This window comes from Rhineura floridana, chromosome 7, assembly GCF_030035675.1.
Source record: "Rhineura floridana isolate rRhiFlo1 chromosome 7, rRhiFlo1.hap2, whole genome shotgun sequence".
In the NCBI taxonomy this organism is placed as follows: Eukaryota; Metazoa; Chordata; class Lepidosauria; order Squamata; family Rhineuridae; genus Rhineura; species Rhineura floridana.
The window spans coordinates 51,757,881-51,778,893 of record NC_084486.1 but is presented as its reverse complement, the minus strand read 5'-3'; the positions used below and the strand labels follow the sequence as shown (position 1 = coordinate 51,778,893).

The 21,013-nt window shown below is 43.0% G+C and overlaps 1 protein-coding gene across 16 annotated transcripts in view; it reads left to right on the top strand.

The window, feature by feature from the left end:
- The window catches only part of ADGRA1 (adhesion G protein-coupled receptor A1), a 588,775-nt gene that overhangs the window by 105,564 nt on the left and 462,198 nt on the right, over positions 1 to 21,013 (top strand). The window lies entirely within an intron of this gene.

The window sequence follows — 21,013 nt, the reverse complement described above, 5'->3', positions numbered from 1 at the left end:
TTATATCCAGTCTAGTAGATACATTTAGGCCTGTGCATCCTTTATCTTCAACTACACTAGGCTACCATCTGAAGCTCTAGGTAGCTGAACTGTCATTGCTGGATGAATAAGAACATACTGTCTGGTTCTATGTTTCTAATTAATCATCCACAAATAAATGTGCATTTATGGTATTTCCTTAATACTATACTGGTATGTGTATGCATGTGCGTTCTGACCAACAAACTGTTCTACTTTACTGCTTAGTGGTACATTTAGTTGCTTTCTTTCTTGAATATGTATTTGAGATGAATAAATTCAATGAATGGGAACTTGAACTTTTAAAAATAAAACCTGTAAGTTCTAGTGGAAAGTATTTTTTGAAGTATGAAAAATGTATTTTCCCTAAACTAGTATTCACAAGAGGCCAAATGAAACTGTGACCAAATATGTATCACTATAAACATGAATGAGAAATTGAAAGTCAGATCCCCTCCACAAAATCTTAGACATAAACAAAAATAACTTCCATAAAATACTTAATATAAAAAAAGCATACAGCTTGACTATGGTGTCAAAGCTGTGATGTTAAAACTACTGTTTAAATTAAATAAAAATCTTTACATATAGCTTCTGTAGACACAGGATCAGTAATTACTGTCGGTGAATGCCCATTTATTTGGTAATGCTTAATATACATAATTGTTACTCTGTGCAAAGCAAATTAATAATGAATAAAAAGAATTTATGAACCAATCTTGTCAGATAGAAAATACATATTTACATTATGGTACAACACACATTAAGGTACAACATGTTCAGAACGAAATGCTGTTTATTATTTATTTATTTATTTATTATTTGATTTATATCCCGCCCTTTCTCCCAGCAGAAGCCCAGGGCGGCAAACAAATGCTTTAAAAACACTTTAAAACATCCTGAAATCTGACCTTAAAATACATTAAAACAAAACAACTTTAAAAACATTTTTTAAAAAAGCTTTAAAGACATATTTAAAAAAAGGGTTAATTTTTTTTTTAAAAAAGGTTTTTTTAAAAAAAACATATTAAAAAGCAATTGCAACACAGACACAGACTGGGATAGGTCTCAACTTAAAAGGCTTGTTGAAAGAGGAAAGTCTTCAATAGGCGCCAAAAAGATAACAGAGATGGCGCCTGCCTAATATTTAAGGGGAGGGAATTATACTATGTAAGCAGCTAGACTGAGAGTGATAGTAATGACTAATGGTTATTGGAAGTCATTATTGAAATGGGATCATTCAATTTGTAACATAAGAGTTAGTTCTGTTAGTATTAAAGTCAACTAGCCAAGAGTGGGATGGGTGGAGGTGCGGCTGATCAACCAGGCAGAGTGAGGTAACGTGTTTTGATTGTGTAGTCCTGAGTGAGCTTTTCTTCTGTATTTTTGGGTTGTATGTCTCCATCCTATGTATAAGGCCTGAACTGAAAGACAGAATCTTTCTGTTCCTTTCTCCTCAAATTATATACTGTTTTTGTTCAGTAGTCAGGATTTTTCTCTTCAATTAAGTGATTTTGCTAACATATTTCTACTTAGACGTAAGTCTGACTGAGTTCAATGCAATTTATTCTGAGGTATAGGGAGTAAGGGATATAGGATTGCAGCTGAACTGTTGCTTATGTTTCTCATATTTTATTCCAAAGAACAAGTTTCACATGAACTGTGATCATAATGCAGTTTTAAAATATTAAGAAATGAGGTTTTTTATGTTTACAAAAATGATCAGAGCATGCCATGTAGACTTCCAGAGTTCTAAATAAACGATTAAAATACCTAAAACTCAATTAAAAGCCTTTAGATCTGAAAACCTCATATAGCACATAATAATGACTCTGCAAGAAGATTTTTCTTGCACAGTGCAGATAATGCACAAGTATTGTCCAATATTTTCTGTTACTTTTTCAGAACAGAGTTCATACCAAGTTCACTTACTATGTCAAATGAGTTTATAACTGGGGCTGCCATTCAATAGAATTGATCCTGTCACAAGGTCAGTGCAACATTATGGCCTTTTCTGAAGATGCCCAAATTCTGAGTTCTTCAGTACCCAGATAGTTCTGTCCATAACTTACAATATGTTTTAAAGCCAGAGAACTATAGATCACATTGATGACTGCCTTAATGAGGATGTTTAACTCATAATGCTTTTTCTTTACTAGTATAAACATTCAAATCATAAGTTTTTTGTTCTGTCAACCATTTAATGAGCTTATCATCCCTCATTTGCAGAAATGTCTATGAGTTCTGTAGGTTCCTATGACAGGCATTTTCTTTCCCTTTCCTGGCATTCAGTTAAATCACTGCAACAATCTCTTCAGCAGAAACAAAGTTCAGCATTGTTAACAGGAAGGAAAAAGCCCTTCAGCTTATTTGTGCCTGTTGACCATTTGGCCTATCACACATCAGCTGCTACAGATTCACTCACTTTTCTGATGTTGTCAAATCAAATGCATACATCCCATAACATACAGGGGAAATTCCTCTTAAGATGGTTGCTTAGATCTGTGTTTCTAACTTGGGAGTGCATGTTGAAAGAGGAATATTGGTTGGGGGTGGGGGGAAGCTTGAATTTACAGACAGTTTTGTGGAATAGAAAGAAGAAAACTGAAGAAATGCTTCAGGAGATTTATAGTGGAAGACTATCTGGAGATCTTTCTAAATACGTGATTTGCATGCAGATCTGAACTGTTAATAGTATAAATGCTGGCAAATGCAAGATGTAAGTGGTGTCTGTGAAATATTGACATTTTAAATGCACAGTGTTAACAAGTAGCTTATATTGAGAGTTAATTTTGCCTCTTTAGTAGTGGTTCCACATGAAGTAATTTGCATCTTATGCAGACTGTCAATAAAGATGTATGCAAGGATATGATGGATGAAAAAGACTGTGTAGGAGAACATAGTGAAAGAGGAAGTATTATATCCCTGCACTGAAGTTTGGTGGGTGCTAATTCTAGTCTTGTGCAATGTGTTTCGGTAATGTGGATAATAATGTAATAATGCAGGTGTCTGTATGCTAGACAAATAATTAGTTAGCCTAAGTCAACATATACCTAAATCCCGATGTTTGAAAGTGTGTGAGGCCTTTCTAGAAGTCTGGATAACTGTTACAAATTGTGTGAACTATTTTGTGGTGTTCCCAGCCAGTTTTTAATGCATAGTTTATATGCATCAATACGAACAAGTGCAGGGTGATGCATGCAGAGCAGACAAGCTCATTTGTATAATGCAGGGAGATATGTCCATGCCTCACATGTTTTGTTTTTACTTTCTAGGAAAAAAACAACAATCAAGAATTACTGTTCCTACTTCAGGTTATTTATTTATTTATTTATTTATTTTCATTTCTAAACCGCCCATAGCTAATAGCTCTCTGGGCGGTGTACAAAACAAGATTAAAATACAATATTAGAATAAAATCAGTAACAAAGAGCAACAGAATTAAACTAAAACATTAAACATAAAAACATGAACATTAAAATGCCTGGGAGTATAGCCAGGTCTTAACCTGGCGCCTAAAAGAAAGAACCATAGGCGCCAGGCGTATCTCCTCCGGTAAGCTGTTCCACAGTTCGGGGGCCACCACAGAAAAGGCCCTAGATCTAGTAACAATCCTCCGGGCATCCTGGTGAGTTGGTACCCGGAGGAGGGCCTTAGATACTGAACGAAGTGAACGGGTAGGTTCATAGCGGGAGAGGCATTCCACAAGGTATTGCGGTCCCACACCGTGTAAAGCTTTATAGGTCAAAACCAGCACCTTGAATCTGGCTTGGAAACAAATAGGTAGCCAGTGCAAGCGAGCCAGGACAGGTGTTATATGCACGGACCGATTGGTCCTCGTCAACAACCTGGCTGCTGCATTTTGCACTAGCTGAAGTTTCCGAACAGTCTTCAAGGGCAGCCCAACGTAGAGCGCATTACAGTAATCCAGTCTAGAAGTTACCAGAGCGTGAACAACTGAGGCGAGATCATCACTGTCCAGATAGGGGCGTAGTTGGGCTACTAAGCGAAGATGGTAGAATGCATTCTGTGCCACCGAGGCCACTTGAGCCTCAAGTGACAAGGAAGGGTCAAAAAGGACCCCCAAACTACGAACCTGTTCCTTCAAGGGGAGTGTAACCCCATCTAGAACAGGAGAAACATCCACCATCTGGGCAGGGAAAGAGCTCACCAACAGTGTCTCAGTCTTGTCTGGATTGAGTTTCAGGTTGTGGACATTATCATGTTTTCATTAAATGCAACACATTTGATCAAATTAATAATATCAAGAAGTAGCTGGAAGGGGCTATTTGGAAGTTTTTACATTTGATTTGTTGACATCAAATAAAAAAACCCCCCTTCTTTTAAACACAAAATGGGATTCTCCAAAGCTTGGAGGGGTGGCAGTTTATATGGTTGACATTTTAGTTTAAGAGATGTTCATATATAATAGATTGAAACAAGTTGGAAGGCAATTGAGGCTTCTGTGCCAAGGTTAAATATAGACAGAAATTGTTTCTGCGTTGAACATGGCATAGTGATTGATCCAAGGGAAAGAGAGCAGGCTTAGAAAAAGTCAAAGTTGTAGCTGAAATGACACTGCCTAATGTAATACAAGGCAGTATACAGAATCTTTTGAAGCAAAATATATAACATTCATAACATTCTGTTTACAAGTGAACTAAGATTTAAGAGATTCTTATCTGCATTCTCCAACCAGACATGCCATATGAGTGGACTCTTAGGGGAACAGCTGCAGTACTGGGGGACTGGAGAAGACCTGCCCTGGGAGTGGGTACCTGAGCATTTGGGTGCTTGCTTGCTCATTCCTCTGAGTCGCTGCCTCTTGAGACAGCTGAGGTCCCAGGTAAGTGCTGCATGGACTGGGACCCCCTGCCTGAACTTGTCTCTAGAGAGAGGCTGCAGTCAATCTTGCAGCCTCTTGTATCAGCTCCTGGCTGGGTCAGAGGGCATAAAAGCACTGTTTCCCTAGGCGGTGTAGTTTCTATGCAGGGTGAGAGCCTGTGCAGTGAACTGAACAATAGGAGAAAGTTGCCAATGTCTTCAGAGTGAGAGTCTGTAACTGGCAGGAAGCTGGCCCTCCCTGGGTGTGAGACAGGGGGAGCAGATGTACCCTGTGTGAAAGGTATTGAGTGGGTCTGACTGTTTCCAATTCTCTCAGAGGCCTACTGGGATAACTGGTTCAGGTAGGTTTTCTTGTTGGGCTTTTGTTGGATCCATATCAGGTGTTTAAGAGGAGTCTTAGTAAGGAGGAACATGAATGATGCCACCCCAGTTTCAGTGATCATGGGTAGAGGGAGGTATGGCCATGGGAGGAGGTGAACTATCATAGAAAATGAGGGCAAGGCTATCTATGCCTTGTTCCTCTCTCCCACTCCTCTCATGGACTGGTTCCTTTTTGCTCATCTGCTGTGCCCACTGTCCTGTGTGTGCTGTTGTTTAATGCCAGATCGGTATATAATAAGACCACACTCATCCATGATCTGATCATGGATGAAGGTGCCAATTTGGTGTGAATTACTGAGACCTGGGTGGATGATCTGGGGGGAATTGAAGTGACCCAGCTTTGCGCACCTGCTAACTAGGTGTAACAGCAGGACAGGCTATAGGAATGGGGGGCAGGAGTTGCTGCAGTCTACAGAACTTCCATCTCTGTCAGCAGGAAACCACTCTGTCTTAGAGCTGGCTGTGAGGGCCTGCACCTGGTGTTGGGCCAAGGAGACAGAAAACTATGGTTGCTGCTGGTGTACCGTCAACCCTGCTGCCCAGCAGCTTCTCTGACTGAGCTAACGGAGGCTATCTCAGCTATGGTATTGGAGGAACCCAGAATGATAGTGCTGGGTGATTTCAATGTCCATGTTGAGGCTGCCTCTAGTGTTCCGCTTTGGGACTTCATGGCCTCCATGATGACCATGGGGCTGTCTCAAGTTGTCACCGGCCAGACACATAGGGCAGGTCACACCCTCGACTTAGTTTTTACTCCAGATGGAGGAAGGAGTGGTCTGGAGATAGGGGAGTGGATGTCACCCCATTGTCATGGTCAGACCACTTCCTGGTGAAGTTTAGACTTATGGCTCCGATTCTCCCCTGCAGAGGTAGCGGACAGATTAAGATGGTCCGCCCCCAGAGATTAATGGAATCCACAGGATTCCTGAATGCCCTGGGGGAGCTCCTAGTAGATAGAACAGGTTACCATGTTGAAGCCCCGTCATGCTGTGGAACAGCGAGGTGTGTTGGACTCTTGACATGGCTGCACCTGAGTGCCCTCTCTGGCATTGTGGAGCCTAGTTTGCACCTTGGTACACCAGTGAGCTAAGGGCAGTGAAACAGGCTGGACGATGGCTAGAGTGCAAGTGGCAAAAGACATGCTGTGAAGCTGATCAGGAACGAGTAAAACATAACTGTGCCTACTATGTGGTTGTGAAGGTGGTGAAGAAGGCCCACTTTTCTGCCACAATTGCATTCTCAAGTAGCTGTCCAGTGGAGCTTTTCCATATTATTAGGGGTCTGTTGACTTCAGCTCCAGGAAATGGATTTTTAGACCCTTCAGAGGCCCACTGTGAATTGTTTGCAAGGCACTTTGAGGGTAAAGTTGCTTTCCTCCGTAGCAATCTTGATGCCCCATCCACATCTACTATAGTCCCTAGTGAGGTGTCCAGTGCAACATCTCCTGCAACTTCTTGGGATCGGTTTCAGTTGATGCTACCTGATGATGTGGACAAGGTGCTTGTGATGATGTGGCCAGCAATGTGTTCTCTTGACCCTTGCCCTTCTTGGCTTATTAAAGCTTGCCGAGGAGGTTTGACTGAGTGGATCCAGGGTGTGGTTAATGCGTCATTATTTCATTCCATTTCCATTTCTATACCATTGCAGGAGGGAGTGGTTCCAGCTACCCTGAAAGAGGCAGTGGTCCAACCACTCCTGAAAAAAGCCTACCCTGGACCCATTAGTTTGTGACAACTACCTCCCTGTCGCAAATACCCCCTTTTTAGAGAAGGTAATCAAGAGGGCTGTGGCACAGCAATTGCAAGTACTTTTGGATGAAACAGATTATCTTGACCCATTCCAGTCTGGGTTCAGGCCTGGTTATGGGACTGAATTGGCCTTGGTCACCTGGATGGATAACCTCTATCAGGAGAAAGACATGGGGAGTGTGACCCTGTTATTCTTACTTGATCTCTCAGCAGCTTTTGATACCATTGACCAAGGTGTCCTTCTGAGCTGATTTGGTGGGAAGGGTATTGGCGGCACTGTTTTACAGTGGTTCCAATCCTATCTCCAGGGTCATTTTCAGAGAATGGTATTGGATAATTGTCTTTCATCCCCCCGACAGTGCTGTACTGTGGGGTGCTGCAGGGTCCCATCTTGTCCCCGATGCTGTTTAACATCTCTATTAAGCCTTTGGGAGTGGTCCTCAGTAGATTTGGGGCCACATGTCAGCAGTATGCTACCCAGCTCTATTTCTCTGTAACATCTGAATTGGGAGAGGCTGTGCAAGCCCTGGATCACTGCCTGGACTTGGTGGTGGGCTTGATGAGAGCCAATAAACTGAGTCTGAATCCTAGCAAGATGTGGGTTGATGGTTCCTGAGTTTGGATAATTGGTCAGTTGCTTGCTTTGGATGGGGTGGTACTCCCTCTGAAAGATCAGGTTCGTAGTGGGGTTGCTCCTGGATCCATCTTTGTTGCTAGAGGCCCAGGTGACCTCAGTGGCTAGGAGTGCCTTTTACCAGCTTTGGCTGGTAAGACAGCTGTGGCTGTTACTGGACCGGGATAGCCTGACCACTGTTGTCTATGCACTGGTAACCTCCAGGCTGGATTACTGTAATGTGCTCTATGTGGGGCTGCGCTTGAGGTTGGTCCGGAAGCTGCAGCTGGTGCAAAATGTTGCAGCGAGACTGCTTACTGGGGCAGAGTATTGCCAATATGTCACCCTGCTGCAGAATGAATTGCACTGGCTACCTATTACCTGCTGGGCTAAGTTCAAGGTGCTGGTTTTGGTGTACAAAGCCCTATACAGCTTGGGATCAGGATACTTGAAAGACTGTCTTTCCTCTTCTATACCCAGTCGAACACTGCGTTCTGCAGGTGAGGGCCTCCTGCAGATACCACCATTTCAGGAGATCCATTCCGCACAACATATGAAGCGGATTTTTAGTGTAGTAACCTACCCTTTGGAATTCTCTCCCCTTAAATATTAGACAGGTGCCATCTCTGTTATCTTTTTGGTGCCTACTTAGGACCTCTTCTTTCAAGAAGCCTTTTAAGTAGAGACTTTATCCCAGTCTGCATAAGTACTAGAGTTGTGTTTTTAAAGCTTTTTAAAAATACATGTTTTTAAAGATTTGTTTTAATATATTTTAAAGTCTGTTTTTATGGTGTTTTAGAGTGTTTTTAGTGCTTTTCCTTGCCACACTGGGCTCCTACTGGGAGGAAGGGCAGGATATAAATCTGACAGATAGACAGATAGACAGATAGACAGATAGACAGATAGACAGATAGACAGATAGACAGATAGATAGATAGATAGATAGATAGATAGATAGATAGATAGATAGATAGATACTATTTTATTTGAGGGTGCCAATTCCTAAAAATGGAATATTTTCTCCATTAATGCTATTGTTGTTGTTGTTGTTATTTTATTAATATCCCGCCCTTCCTCCCAGCATGAGCCCAGGGCGGCAAACAGAAACACTAAAAACACTTTAAAACGTCACAAAAAGTCCTTAAAATACATCAAAACAAAACATGTTTAAAAATATTAAAAAAAAACCTTTAAAAATCTCTTTAAAAAGAGTTAAAGATATTAAAAAGACATATTAAAAGCAATTCTAACACAGACACAGACTGGGATAGGTCTCAACTTAAAAGGCTTGTTGGAAGAGGAGAGTCTTCAAAATGCGCCGAAAAGACAGCAGAGATGACGCCTGCCCAATATTTAAGGGGAGAGAATTCCACAGGGTAGGTGCCGCCTCTCTAAAGGTCTGTTTCCTATATTGTACATAACAAACCTCCCTCACCTGCAGAGCACAGTGATCAGCTGGGTATATAAGGGGTAAGACGGTCATTCAGATATCCTGGTCCCAAGCTGTATAGGGCTTTGTACACCAAAACTAGAACCTTGAACTTGGCCCGGTAGCAAATGGGCAGCTAGTGCAGTTGTTTCCGAAGCGGGGTGACATGTTGGTGATACCCTGCCCCAGTGAGCAGTCTCACCGCTGCATTTTGCACCAGCTACAGCTTCCGGACCAACCTCAAGGGCAGCCCCACATAGAGTGCATTACAGTAATCCAGCCTAGAGGTTACCAATTTGTGGATAACAGTGGTCAGGCTATCGCGGTCCAGAAACAGCCGCAGCTGTCTTATCAGCTGAGGCTGGTAAAAGGCACTCCTAGCCACAGAGGTCACCTGGGCCTCTAGAGACAAGGATGGATCCAGGAGCACCCCCAGACTACGGACCTGCTCTTTCAGAGGGAGTACCACCCCATCCAAAGCAGGTAACCGAGCAATTATCCCAACTCGGGAACCACCAACCCACAGCATCTCCATCTTGCTAGGATTCAGACTCAGTTTATTGGCCCTCATCCAGCCCACCACCGAGTCCAGGCACCAGTCCAAGGCTTGCACGGCCTCTCCTGATTCAGATGTTATGGAGAAATAGAGCTGGGTGTCGTCAGCATACCACTGACACCTTGCCCCAAATCTCCTGATGACTGCTCCCAAGGGCTCCATATAGATGTTAAACAGCATGGGGGACAAGATGGTACACTGCGGCACCCCACAGCACAACTGCCAGGGGGCCAAAAGACAGTCACCTAATGCTATTCTCTGAGAGCGACCCTGGAAATAGGATCGGAACCACTGTAAAACAGTTCCTCCAATACCCAGGTCACCAAGTCGGCCCAGAAGGATACCATCCATGGTCAATGGTATCAAAAGCTGCTGAGAGATCAAGTAAGAATAACAGGGTCACACTCCCCCTGTCCTTCTCCCGATAAAGCTCATCCATCAGGGCGACCAAGGTCGATTCAGTCCCATAACCAGGCCTGAACCCAGACTGGGATGGGTCAAGATAATCTGTTTCATCCAAGAGTACTTGCAATTGCTGCGCCACAACCCTCTCAATCACCTTCCCTAAAAGGGGTATTTGCGACCGGTCTGTAGTTGTCATAAACCAATGGGTCCAGGGTGGGCTTTTTCAGGAGTGGTCAGATCACCGCCTCCTTCAAGGCGGCTGGAACCACTCCCTCCCGCAATGATGCGTTGGCCACACTCTGGATGCAACCCCCCTCGGCAAGTTTAATAAGCCAAGAAGGGCAAGGGTTGAGAGGACACGTTGCTGGCCGCATCATCACAAGCACCTTGTCCACGTCATCAGGCCGCATCAACTGAAACCGATCCCAAGAAGTTGCAGCAGAGGTTACACTGGACACCTTATTGGGGACTACAGCAGATGTGGAGGGGGCATCAAGACTGCTACGGAGGCGAGCAACTTTACTCTCAAAGTGCCTTGCAAACAATTCACAGTGGGCCTCCGAAAGGTCTAAAACTCCATTTCCTGGAGTCTGTCAACAGACTCCTGACAATATGGAAAAGCTCCACCGGATGGCTACTTGAGGATGCAGTGGAGTCAGAGAAGTGGGCCTTCTTCACCGTCCTCACCGCCACACAGTAGGCACGGTTATGATGTTCTACTCATGCCCGATCAGCCTCACAGCACGTCTTCCGCCACTTGTGCTCTAGCCGTTGTCCAGCCTGTTTCATTGCCCTTCGCTCAGTGGTGTACCAAGGTGCAAGCTGAGCTCCACAATGCCAGAGAGGGCGCTTGGGGGCTACCATGTCAAGAGCCCAACGTGCTTTGCTGTTCCACAGCATGACGGGGGCTTCAACAGGGTCACCTGCTCTATCTACCGGCAACTCCCCCAGGCATTCAGGAATCCAGTGGATTCCATTAGGCTCTGGGGACGGACCATCTTAATCTGTTCAACACCCCTGCAGGAAAGGATCAGAGTGTTGGATGTTGGATCGGGCACAAGCAGATGCCCAGGATGCAGAACAGAATAGTGACAGGCTAGATCCCAGTTGAATCACTCAGCCAGATAAGTCATAGGCTTTTAAGAGTCACTTTACTGACATGAAAAGTTTCAGGATACAAGTACAAGCTCTTTCTCTCTACTAACAAACTCCTTGACCCCCAAACTAGAATGGCTGCTCTGCACAGTCTTATAGATAAGGCCAGCTGCAAGAGCCACGGTTGCCTGGTAACATGTCCTTGGGATTGGCACGGACTCTGAGCTTCTTGGCCTTGTAACTCTGCTGTGGAAAAATACACTCAGGCACTCTTTCTTTGCCAACACAAGGAGACTGGGGCCTTTAAAGACCCGGGTCTGGCTCCACCCCTTGGCTGCTCTCGCGAGACTGCCCAGGATTGTGGGTGATCTTGCAAGAGCTGGGTCATAGATGGGAGGATTCTAACTCCTCCCTCCCATCGCTGCCTGGGGTGCACTCCACCCCACAATTAGCACCCCGTGTGGAGGCTCGAGGCTTGTCTTATTGGCACTGCCAAGAAAGAGGAGGTGGTGTTAGCAGGGGCGGCAGCTCCCGAGAGGCAGAAGGGCGACAGGCATTTGTTACAGCAATGCTGTGTGCTGTTTCAATGTTGTCTTCCTCTCTCCTGGTTTCTGCTGCTGGTGATGGTTTATGTTGGGGGGTGGCTGCGGAAGCTTGAGCTCGGAGACCTGGGCCTTGCCTGGAGCAGGAGGAAGAGAAGGATGCGGCGGTGGAGCTGTTGTTGAGCAGGAGGCCCCGCACTGGGAGGCCCCACGCAAGAGGCCCCTCGCCAGGCTGTCATTGGGCAGGAGTCACTGGGCTATTGTTAAGGAGGAGGCCCCGTGCAGGAGGCCCTGCACTGGGCTGTTGTTGAGCAGGAGGCCCCGTGCCGAGGAGCAGCAGCGAGGACCTGGGCCTTGCCTGGAGCAGGAGGATGACGTGGCGGCGGCGGTGGCGGCAGTTGCTTTTGAGCTGGAGACCCTGTGCCGGGAATTATAGTAAATTGGTTCAGCAATGACACTTCTACCTAAGGGTGACCTTGTATGTGATCATACTGCTCTGAGTATAAGCCCTAACATTTACATGATTACACAAATATAATGGATTAACATGTTGCAAATGATCCCAAATGTCATTTTGATGACCCAACTAATGAATGGATATAAATCAAAACACATTTGTGTGAGTTTTTTGGTAACAATCAAAAGATTTTAAGCTGGGGGGGGGGTTGTATAATCTTTACAAAGCAAATGATTATAACCAGTGTTTTTTTGTTAAAAACAAAAATGGGATGCTGGTATTCATACCTTGATAAAAGTACCATGAGAGTGCCAGCTCAAAATGGCTGGCTGGGCAACAAAAAAGAGCTGCCAGTAGTCCATACCGACGAATACTGTCAGGAAAAAAAGCCCTGATTATAACTATATTGGAGAAGCCATGGTTTGTTTGTTTTGACAGGAGAGGAATTATTTGTAGATTTTTTTCTAGGTTCATAGACTGGAGTTAGCAAAGTTGTAAATGTTAAATGTTTCTGAAACATAATTGTTATATTAGTAATAAGGTCTTAGGATAATGTGCACTTTTATCCCTAGTAACTGTAGGGGAGGAAATGCGTGCAATTTTGTTGTTGCTTTGGTATCTATTGCTACATTACAGCCATGTATTTTGTCATGGTCACACTTGGCCACCTTTCTCTCTCTGCCTTCTAATACTGTGGTTGCTGTAAGGCAGTGAGTGAGGCTGTACCAAAATGGAGACCACAGCTCAGTGGTAAAGTTTGCACACAGTGAAGAAAGTCCAGGCCCCAAATGGCCACCTAGCCATTCATGCACCCCTTTTCAGTGGTGGGCTGGGCCATAGGGAAAAGTGGGTGGAGCACTCTTACTTTACCTTTTGTATAGTAGGCTACATTCCATCCACACAAAAGCCAGAGGCTCCTGCACACACTCCCCCTCCCCCTCTCGCCATTCATGCAAGTATAAGCATTAGCATAGTTCAAGGACACATTTCAGCCAGGAGAAAGCACCTAAGGAAGGTGTGGAACAGGATTGTTGAGGGATGTGATGTGGAGGGAGGGAGTCCCAAGGGCCAGATAGAGAGATCTGGAGGACCACATTCAGGCCCTAGGCCTCAGGTTTCCCATCCTTTACCTATGGGAACACCAGACAGAGGTGCATGCAATTATATATGGGGAAAAGTGAGAAAAAAATATCCTTTTGCGACACTAGAACTAGGAGTTACCCAACTGAATTTGATTCACAACATATTCAGGACTAGACACAACTTAATGCCACAAGCTGTGGTAATGGGCACTGGCTTGGGTGGCTTTAAAAGCAGGCTAGACAAATAACGAAGGCTAGGTCTATCAGTAGCTATTAACCATGATAGCTAAATAGAACTGTCAAGTTCAGAGAGCGTATGCCTCTGATTTAGAAATGGTGCATGTGTGGCCCTCCAGATGTTGGTGTGTAGTTCCTCTCATGTCTGACTATTGGCCATGCTGGCTGGGTCTAACGGGAGTTTGAGGACTACAGGTTCCTCATTGTCATCTAAATGTTGTTGCTGAGAGCCAAACAACTAGGCAGAACTGTAGTCTTCATACCCTGCTGTAGGCTTTCTAGAATCATTTTTACCATTGGTAGAATGCTTCCTATGTGATATAAGCTACACTTTCCTTTCTCTTTATAAATCTCTCATTTATTATTATTAAATTGCTTGTCGACATTACTTTGGCACCATGCAGTACACCTGAATGATTCCTTAAGCTTGAAGTTTAAGAATTAGTGACAGTGAAAATTTAAGCATAATACCAAATATTATATGTTTGCTAATAAATTAATGATTTTTTGGGTATTTTTATTTACAGTTGTTATTGGTGAACTAAGGATGAAGTTGAGCATCACACAGACCCTCATCCTAAAGGCATTAACTGTAAAACTGCTCTTCCATTCTTGGGCCTTGGATTTTCCTTTGAAAAATCATTCTCTGTTATATGACACTACCAATTTAATATACCCAAGCCAATACACTTCTATACATACATTTTTAAAGAATATATTATTTATATCTCCATTAAAAAGGAGTTAATGCCCCTTTCTCTGATAAATTGTGCAATTTGCCATTTTGCTCTGTTACGCAGAATGCAATTCTGTAATGCACGATTGCATTGGACAGTTTTTTAAAAAAGTAAATGGGAAAGAATGCCATAAAATAGTTTTAAATAACATATTTTTCAGTGGCAGAACTTTGTAATAATAATGGATTTCTGTAAAGCTGGCACAAAGGTAGCTGCTCTGTTTATTTACAAATGACAGCTATATTGGTAAAAGACTAGTGCAAGATTTGTTGGGCTGCTGTTCCTTTTTCTTAAAAAAAAAAATTCCCTCATAACTCTTTCTGTTTGACCCCTTGCCCAATCTATCTTCCTTTTCATTTCTAGCACTTAATCATGAGAATAGTACCATTCTCAAAATCATGTTCAAGTATTTGTCAGTTTAACCAAATAAAAATGATCTTCCAAACCTGACACTGAAAACCATAAGCAAATAAAATTGAATAAAATCTAGCTTTCAAGATATAGTGGAAAAGTTGGTAGAACGTGCCATTAAAAAAATTAGGTTTTGGTTTTTCAAAAACCAACACATGTCCCAATCCTTGTGATCCACTGCTCAAAACATAGTAGGCAATAGGATTGCAGGTAGGAGCTGCTGGGATGACCCCCAAAGTCACTACTTCAACAGTAGCCAACATCGCAACAGTTGCCATCACCTAGACCCAAAGTTATGGGCAGGAATGGGGAGTTGTCTGGTAAGCAGTCACATCCTGACCCTTTTGCCTGGGTTGACACACACCCACAGCTATAATGTTGTAATCTGCAGTTTGTGCTGCTTTGAATGAATAGCACCAGATCTTCTCAAATAAGGATAGCAGATTAGACTGGTATAGTCTACCCATAGTGTTTGCATATTGCCTTACATTGCACATGCAGTTTTCTCCTATAATGAGTACTCTTTCCTTCAGTCTTGGTGGTTTGTGTACACAAAGCAGCTTCTAAATATAAAGCAGATTAGAGCACTATCAACTATAGGTTTTGTAAGATTTTGTTTTGAAATGAGTTTATGGGAAGCAGCAGAATAGCATGGGGGTATTTTCAATTTAACATTGTGAAATGCAAAAACTTGCTGGCTATATAATTGTAGCTCAGGATTATATATTAGGCTTATACATCAGTATATATTGCAGTATACATTTAACATATCTTAACATATAATATCCTGTTAATTCAGGCTAATACATTATACATGTTACATTGCAATATTTGTGAAGTTATATTGCAAGGAATCACTATCAAACAAGTTACATTTCCCTGTTAAAATATTTCTGTTTCTTATCCATAAAGGAATTCATCTCAGCCTTGTGGGAGGCAGTCCTCTGTTAGCAGCAGCAGCACAGCACAGTGTGTCTTCGGCTCAGTCTCTAGTGGTGAGATAGCCAGCAATCGTTGGACCAGTCTGAAAGACTTGTAAAAGCTGCAGAAAATCCTCTCCCTTTTATAAGAAAATTCTCATGGTCACCTCCTTGTCAGTTGCTGTCTACGTGCCGCCTGTTGGAGACAGCAAGGGGGGGCAGCTAACCTGTTCATGAACAACTAGTTCACTTAAGTAGTCAACTTAATCAGAAGCTGGTGTTGTCCACTGTTATCAGTGTTTTGTTTATAGAACAGAGAATACTCTGGCTGACTGCCCAGAACTAGAAGAAGGAGCGGGGAGCAGAAAAGCTTCTTGCATTTTGAACTTTTCAGGGCTTGACTATGAGGAGGTCTGCATACCTGGATGTATAGTATTCTGTACCTGAGAATTAATACATACATTATAAAGACTCTGAGATGGGAATTTTACATACTTTAGACATGGGGCCAATCCATAACATCTTGTCCTTTCTTGTATCACACATCAAATATACAAGATAGATTAGCTTGTTCAGTTTCATCATTGCAAACTACTTAATTCTATTCAGCTAAGCTCAGCAAGCCTCATCATTTCACTGTGTATGTGGAGAGAACACAAATATGTTCTCAGACAAACAATATTCCCGTGGGCAGATGGCTACTTGATGGGTTGTTAACGGGCTCATTAATTTGTGAATAAAACAATCAGGAGACATATGGAGATAATATCAGCAGTACTGGAAATTATGTTAGATATAGAAATGTAACAACATTGCCTATGTAAGATACCATTAAACTATCATTAGGTGAGATGTTAGCAGTAACATTAAATTATGTCACTGTAAGTTGATGGGATGGTAAATAAGTAGCTTTGCAGATCATGAACTGCCATGGACCAGGAAATATCAATGGTCCGTTGGATAGCACATGGGACAAAGACCTATGGAGTACATCCCTGTTTAAGTGTGTATCTATCTTGATAAGTTAGGTGAGAAGTAAGGAAGAAGGTTGGTTCCACAGTAAGGGATTGCCACATGCCCCAAAAAAGATGTCATTATTTGGTCCTTCCCCACTGCTATGCAATAACCATTACAGGAGACTGGAGTATTTCCAGTTTCTCGATTCAGGAACCCCTCTCCAAATCATATCTTCATCTGGGATTTACTTGAGCTCCACATGTACCAGGGAGAGGAAGAAGATCTCCATTGGGCCCTGCAATGATCCCCTGCCCACACACAGCTGTGTTTATCCTGGGAAGCACCATGCCTCTAAGTATAGATCATGCTGGTATTATGTTCTCTTAGCGGCCTAACCTTGTTAGGAGGCAAGCCACTACTTTGTGCATGAGCTGCAGCCTCCAAACAGTCCTGCATAAATCACATTACTGTCAGCAACTCATATAAAGGCTCTTACTGACAATGAATTCTTAGGAAAGAGCTTATTATAGTGTCACATTATCTACTATTACTCAAGGAAGCATTACTCACTCTAAGTAAAGATTTGTATAACCACCATCATAGTTTTTTCCCTCTTCTTATTTCTCCAGCAGCCCAGAGCAACCCACCAATCCAGATGGTAGTATAATGCCACATTTGAGTTACTATTCTTTGGTTGTGCTGTGCAGGGGATTATAAAATAGAAGGTAGCCTGTAATTTAGAAATTGGTAGAATATTCTGGCAGTGCACTATATCATGGCATGCTTTGGCTAGGTTTAAAATTACTCAGTCATTCTAGTCAGTCCTTAAAGAAAATGCACGCACTGTGTATTTTAAAAACTTGAACAAATAAATGGAGCTCAGCATGTTTAATATTGACTAGGCAAAACAGCATGACACCAGAGAGTCATTTATTATGCCAGCTGCAGTTGCTGGCACACAACCTAATTCAGCCATCAAATTGTAACTAAGGTTAATAGTGGCTGCAGTACCAAGCTATGCAGCGGCTGCTGTCTGTTGATATTTGTCACATTTTAAATGTCTTGAAATGCCAGAGAACTTGATTGTTTGACAACATCCTTTGGGAATTCTTTTGGCCAGGTTGCATTTGAAAGGTTTGTAAGACTGCCAGTATTCAAATACTCTCTTGGTAAACTCTTGTATTCTCCTGTACCCTGTCTATGTTAAGAACATGCTGCATGCTTAAGAAAGCAGGCACCACATAACTTTGTGAGGCTCTCAGTATATACCCCCTGCTTGTACATTTTTTGGTAAAATATCTTTATTGGAACTTCCAGATTTAGATACAAACTGCATCTGAATGCTGGTTGTTGGAGGACAAACAATGGGAGAGGGTGTGACATCCTTCTCTGGTTCTCCCTGTCAGGTTCCCACCTGCTTGTGGCTACTGCCTTTCACTGGGCACCACCAGGGACACCCCCAGTCAGGACCGTCCTTTATATGGTTTCTCACTCCGCTCTAGCACAGATCTCACTAGATCCCACTGCTAGGCAGCACCACCAGTCACTTCCTGTAACCAACACTCCCAGAGACTTTGCCTAAGCCTCTCTATAGCTTGTTACTTTGTGACTGTGTGCCTATGCTGTTCCCAACCCCCTTGTATCTTTATATATAAAGCATACAACTCTGGGTTGCTCTGGATACTTGACTTGTTACAGTATCTCCCTTCACCGCTGCCACCATTAGATACAGTTTCTGTTCAGCCTTGGTAATTACCTTGCCCTCTCTTCTGGTCTGTATATTTCCCCAGCCAAGGATCGGGCCTTTGGTAAACCAAATAAGTATTTATTTACTAACAACAGGAAATAACAAGATTACTTTAGGAATGTTTCACAAGCGTATGGTTTCATATATGGTCACTCTTTATGTTTCTGTTCATATATATACTCTTTAAATATCAGCCAAATACAATCCAAACTTCCCTCAGAACTCTGCCAACCATCCCTCACCAAACGACCTCACTCCAACTCAACAACTTCTCCCCCTTCCAACTCAACCCCTCATCACTCACAAACCTCCATTTATACCTTCAGCCAGCCAGCCACTCAGCCAATCATCATCCAGCATACTTCAGCTTCTCACCCATGTACTCCCCCTTTCTCCCTCAGTCAATTACCATACATCATCTAATAGACCCACACTTACCATATTTACAGATGCTTAACCTACAGGAACATCACAAAGGGCTTCTGTCTTCATGCCTTGCTTAAGGGCTTCCTGGAAACATCTGACCGGCCATTGATGGAAACAGTATGTTATGGATCTTCTGGTCTGATTTAGCTAGGCCATGACAATTGCTACCCAAACCAAAGAGTTTCATACATAAAGAGTGTGCTGCTGTGTAGCCTGTACAGGAGAGGGAGGGAGGGAGGGAGCGGAGAGAGAGAGAGAGATACCACTGATGAATTGTCAGTTTTGCCACTGGAAGCTCCATAATATGCCTGCAGAACCATGGATGTAGATGTCATGTGGATGTGTGTGTGTGTCAGGGTAGCCAACGATCCACAGGCTTCTAAGTCCCTTCATTCCTATGGCAGGCCCTAAGTTACTGTAACTAGTATAGTTAATTCCTTCCTATTGACTGATGGCGAAGGGAAAAGCGGGAGAAAATATGAGCAGCAAAAAAGAAAAGAATGAAAAAGTTGCCCTCTCCCCCGGCCACAGGGAGTCAACAGGGCTTAGGAAGAGGTGGCAGCTCTGCCACAGAATTCACCACCACTATCGCACACACACCCCCATAGAATTGTTTGCAGTCTCAGAAAGAATAGCTAAATGCAGAAAATATATACCAATGAACACGCTGCTTCTGAAGCTTAAAACAGCATGTTAGGAGAGCATTTTCTTCTTCCAACATGTTAGCTTCTTTAGATTTGTATTAGTGATTATTATTTATTTAGACAAATAGGTGGCAGCCGCTGGGAAAGGCTTGTTTCTGGTGAGCCGCTAAGAGAAGCCAGAAACAAAAAGTCAAATAACTTCTACTTGAATAGATGTTGAAGCCCTGCAGCAATCTTGTGAGTCATACCTAGGTTTCTGGGACAAGCAGTCAGGCCCAAAGCAAATAAGCCAAGTGGTCTGAAACAGTCAGTTTCTCCCTCACTGTCCTCCCTTTTAGTTTTAAAAGGTACAAGGTACATTTCAAAAGCTCCCTCTTGTGTCTTACTACATGCCATCCAAATAAAGACACTTTTGTGACTTCTTTGCATTGTGCTATAGCCAGAAGAAGAAAAAATATCCCACATATCTGGTGTTCACCACCATGGAGCAGAGCTTGGAAGTAATTAGTCACAAGTAACGAATTACATGTAATTCATTACTTTTTTGAGGAACGAGTGGGTAATTCCTTTACATTTTGATTGTAATAGAACTAGGAGTAATTTTATTACTTTTGTGGAGTAATTGTAATGTTTCTAGCATTACTTTTGGGCATTACTTTTTTGGGGGTGAAGCAGGGGAAGTCTTCTGCTCCTCTGATTTGTGGATGAAAATCATGTGCCTCAAACTGGGCTTTTGTGCAGCATTGTTCTTCCCTCATGCTCTGTGGGTGGTTAGGAGGCAACAAGGGAGGAGGTGGAGAGTGAGATGGGGTGGAGTGGAGAAAACAATTGTTTTAAAGAATGGATGGTAGTAGTGAAGAATGGAGTGGAAGGAAAAAGGAGTTGGAGGGCAAGAACATGGATAAAGGAGGAGGAGGCAGCAGCAGAATGGAGATAAAGAACTGTGGAAGTGAATGATGGTGTGTGTGTGTGTGTGTGTGTGTGTGTGTGTGTGTGTGTGTGAGAGAGAGAGAGAGAGAGAGAGAGAGAGAGAGAGAGAGAGAGAATATTGTGTTTGCACTTGGCATACAAAGTGGTCTCCACCATCCTCTCTGACTACTGTGCTGCATTTGCAGTATTTTAACTTTTTTGCATCTCAGAGGAAAATGTTTGCTTGGGTGAGTGTCCCTTTGTTGGTGGCAGGGCAGGGTCCAGGAGGTGGTTAGGTGAGAGAGATTATGCCGGTTGGCTGAGGGGGGGGGTTGCACTAAGTTTGATGTGCAAAGATCTGAGTAGTGGCTTCTGCCTCCCTTCCCAACTCCCTTACCAGCGGAGAGACCACCATTGCTATCTTATGGATAAAAAGAATTATTCTACTGCCTCTGTGTGTGTGTTTATTTTTAATGTTGTTTTAGGCTACTTAGATGTGCAGCAGCCAAGGCCAGCACCTTGTAGCCGTTTTTTAAAAAAGTAACTGAAATGTAATTGTAGTGATTACTTTTGAGAAAAAGTAATCAGTTACTTTAAGAGCAATTGTAATTGTAATGGTAATTACTACTTTTTGGGCCATGTAATTGTAACTGTAATTTATTACTTTTTAAAAGTAATCTTCCAAGCTCTGCCACAGAGGATATAGAGGTTGAGACTCAAGTCTTTCAGAAGCATTATGTGTATACTTCTAATCAGGAGAGGGCCCTTGGCTTCAAATCTTTCTGGTGAGTTTTCTAGACATCTAGGTGGATGCAGCTTGGAACAGCTACTGCTGTTGGTGGATTTCTGGTCCA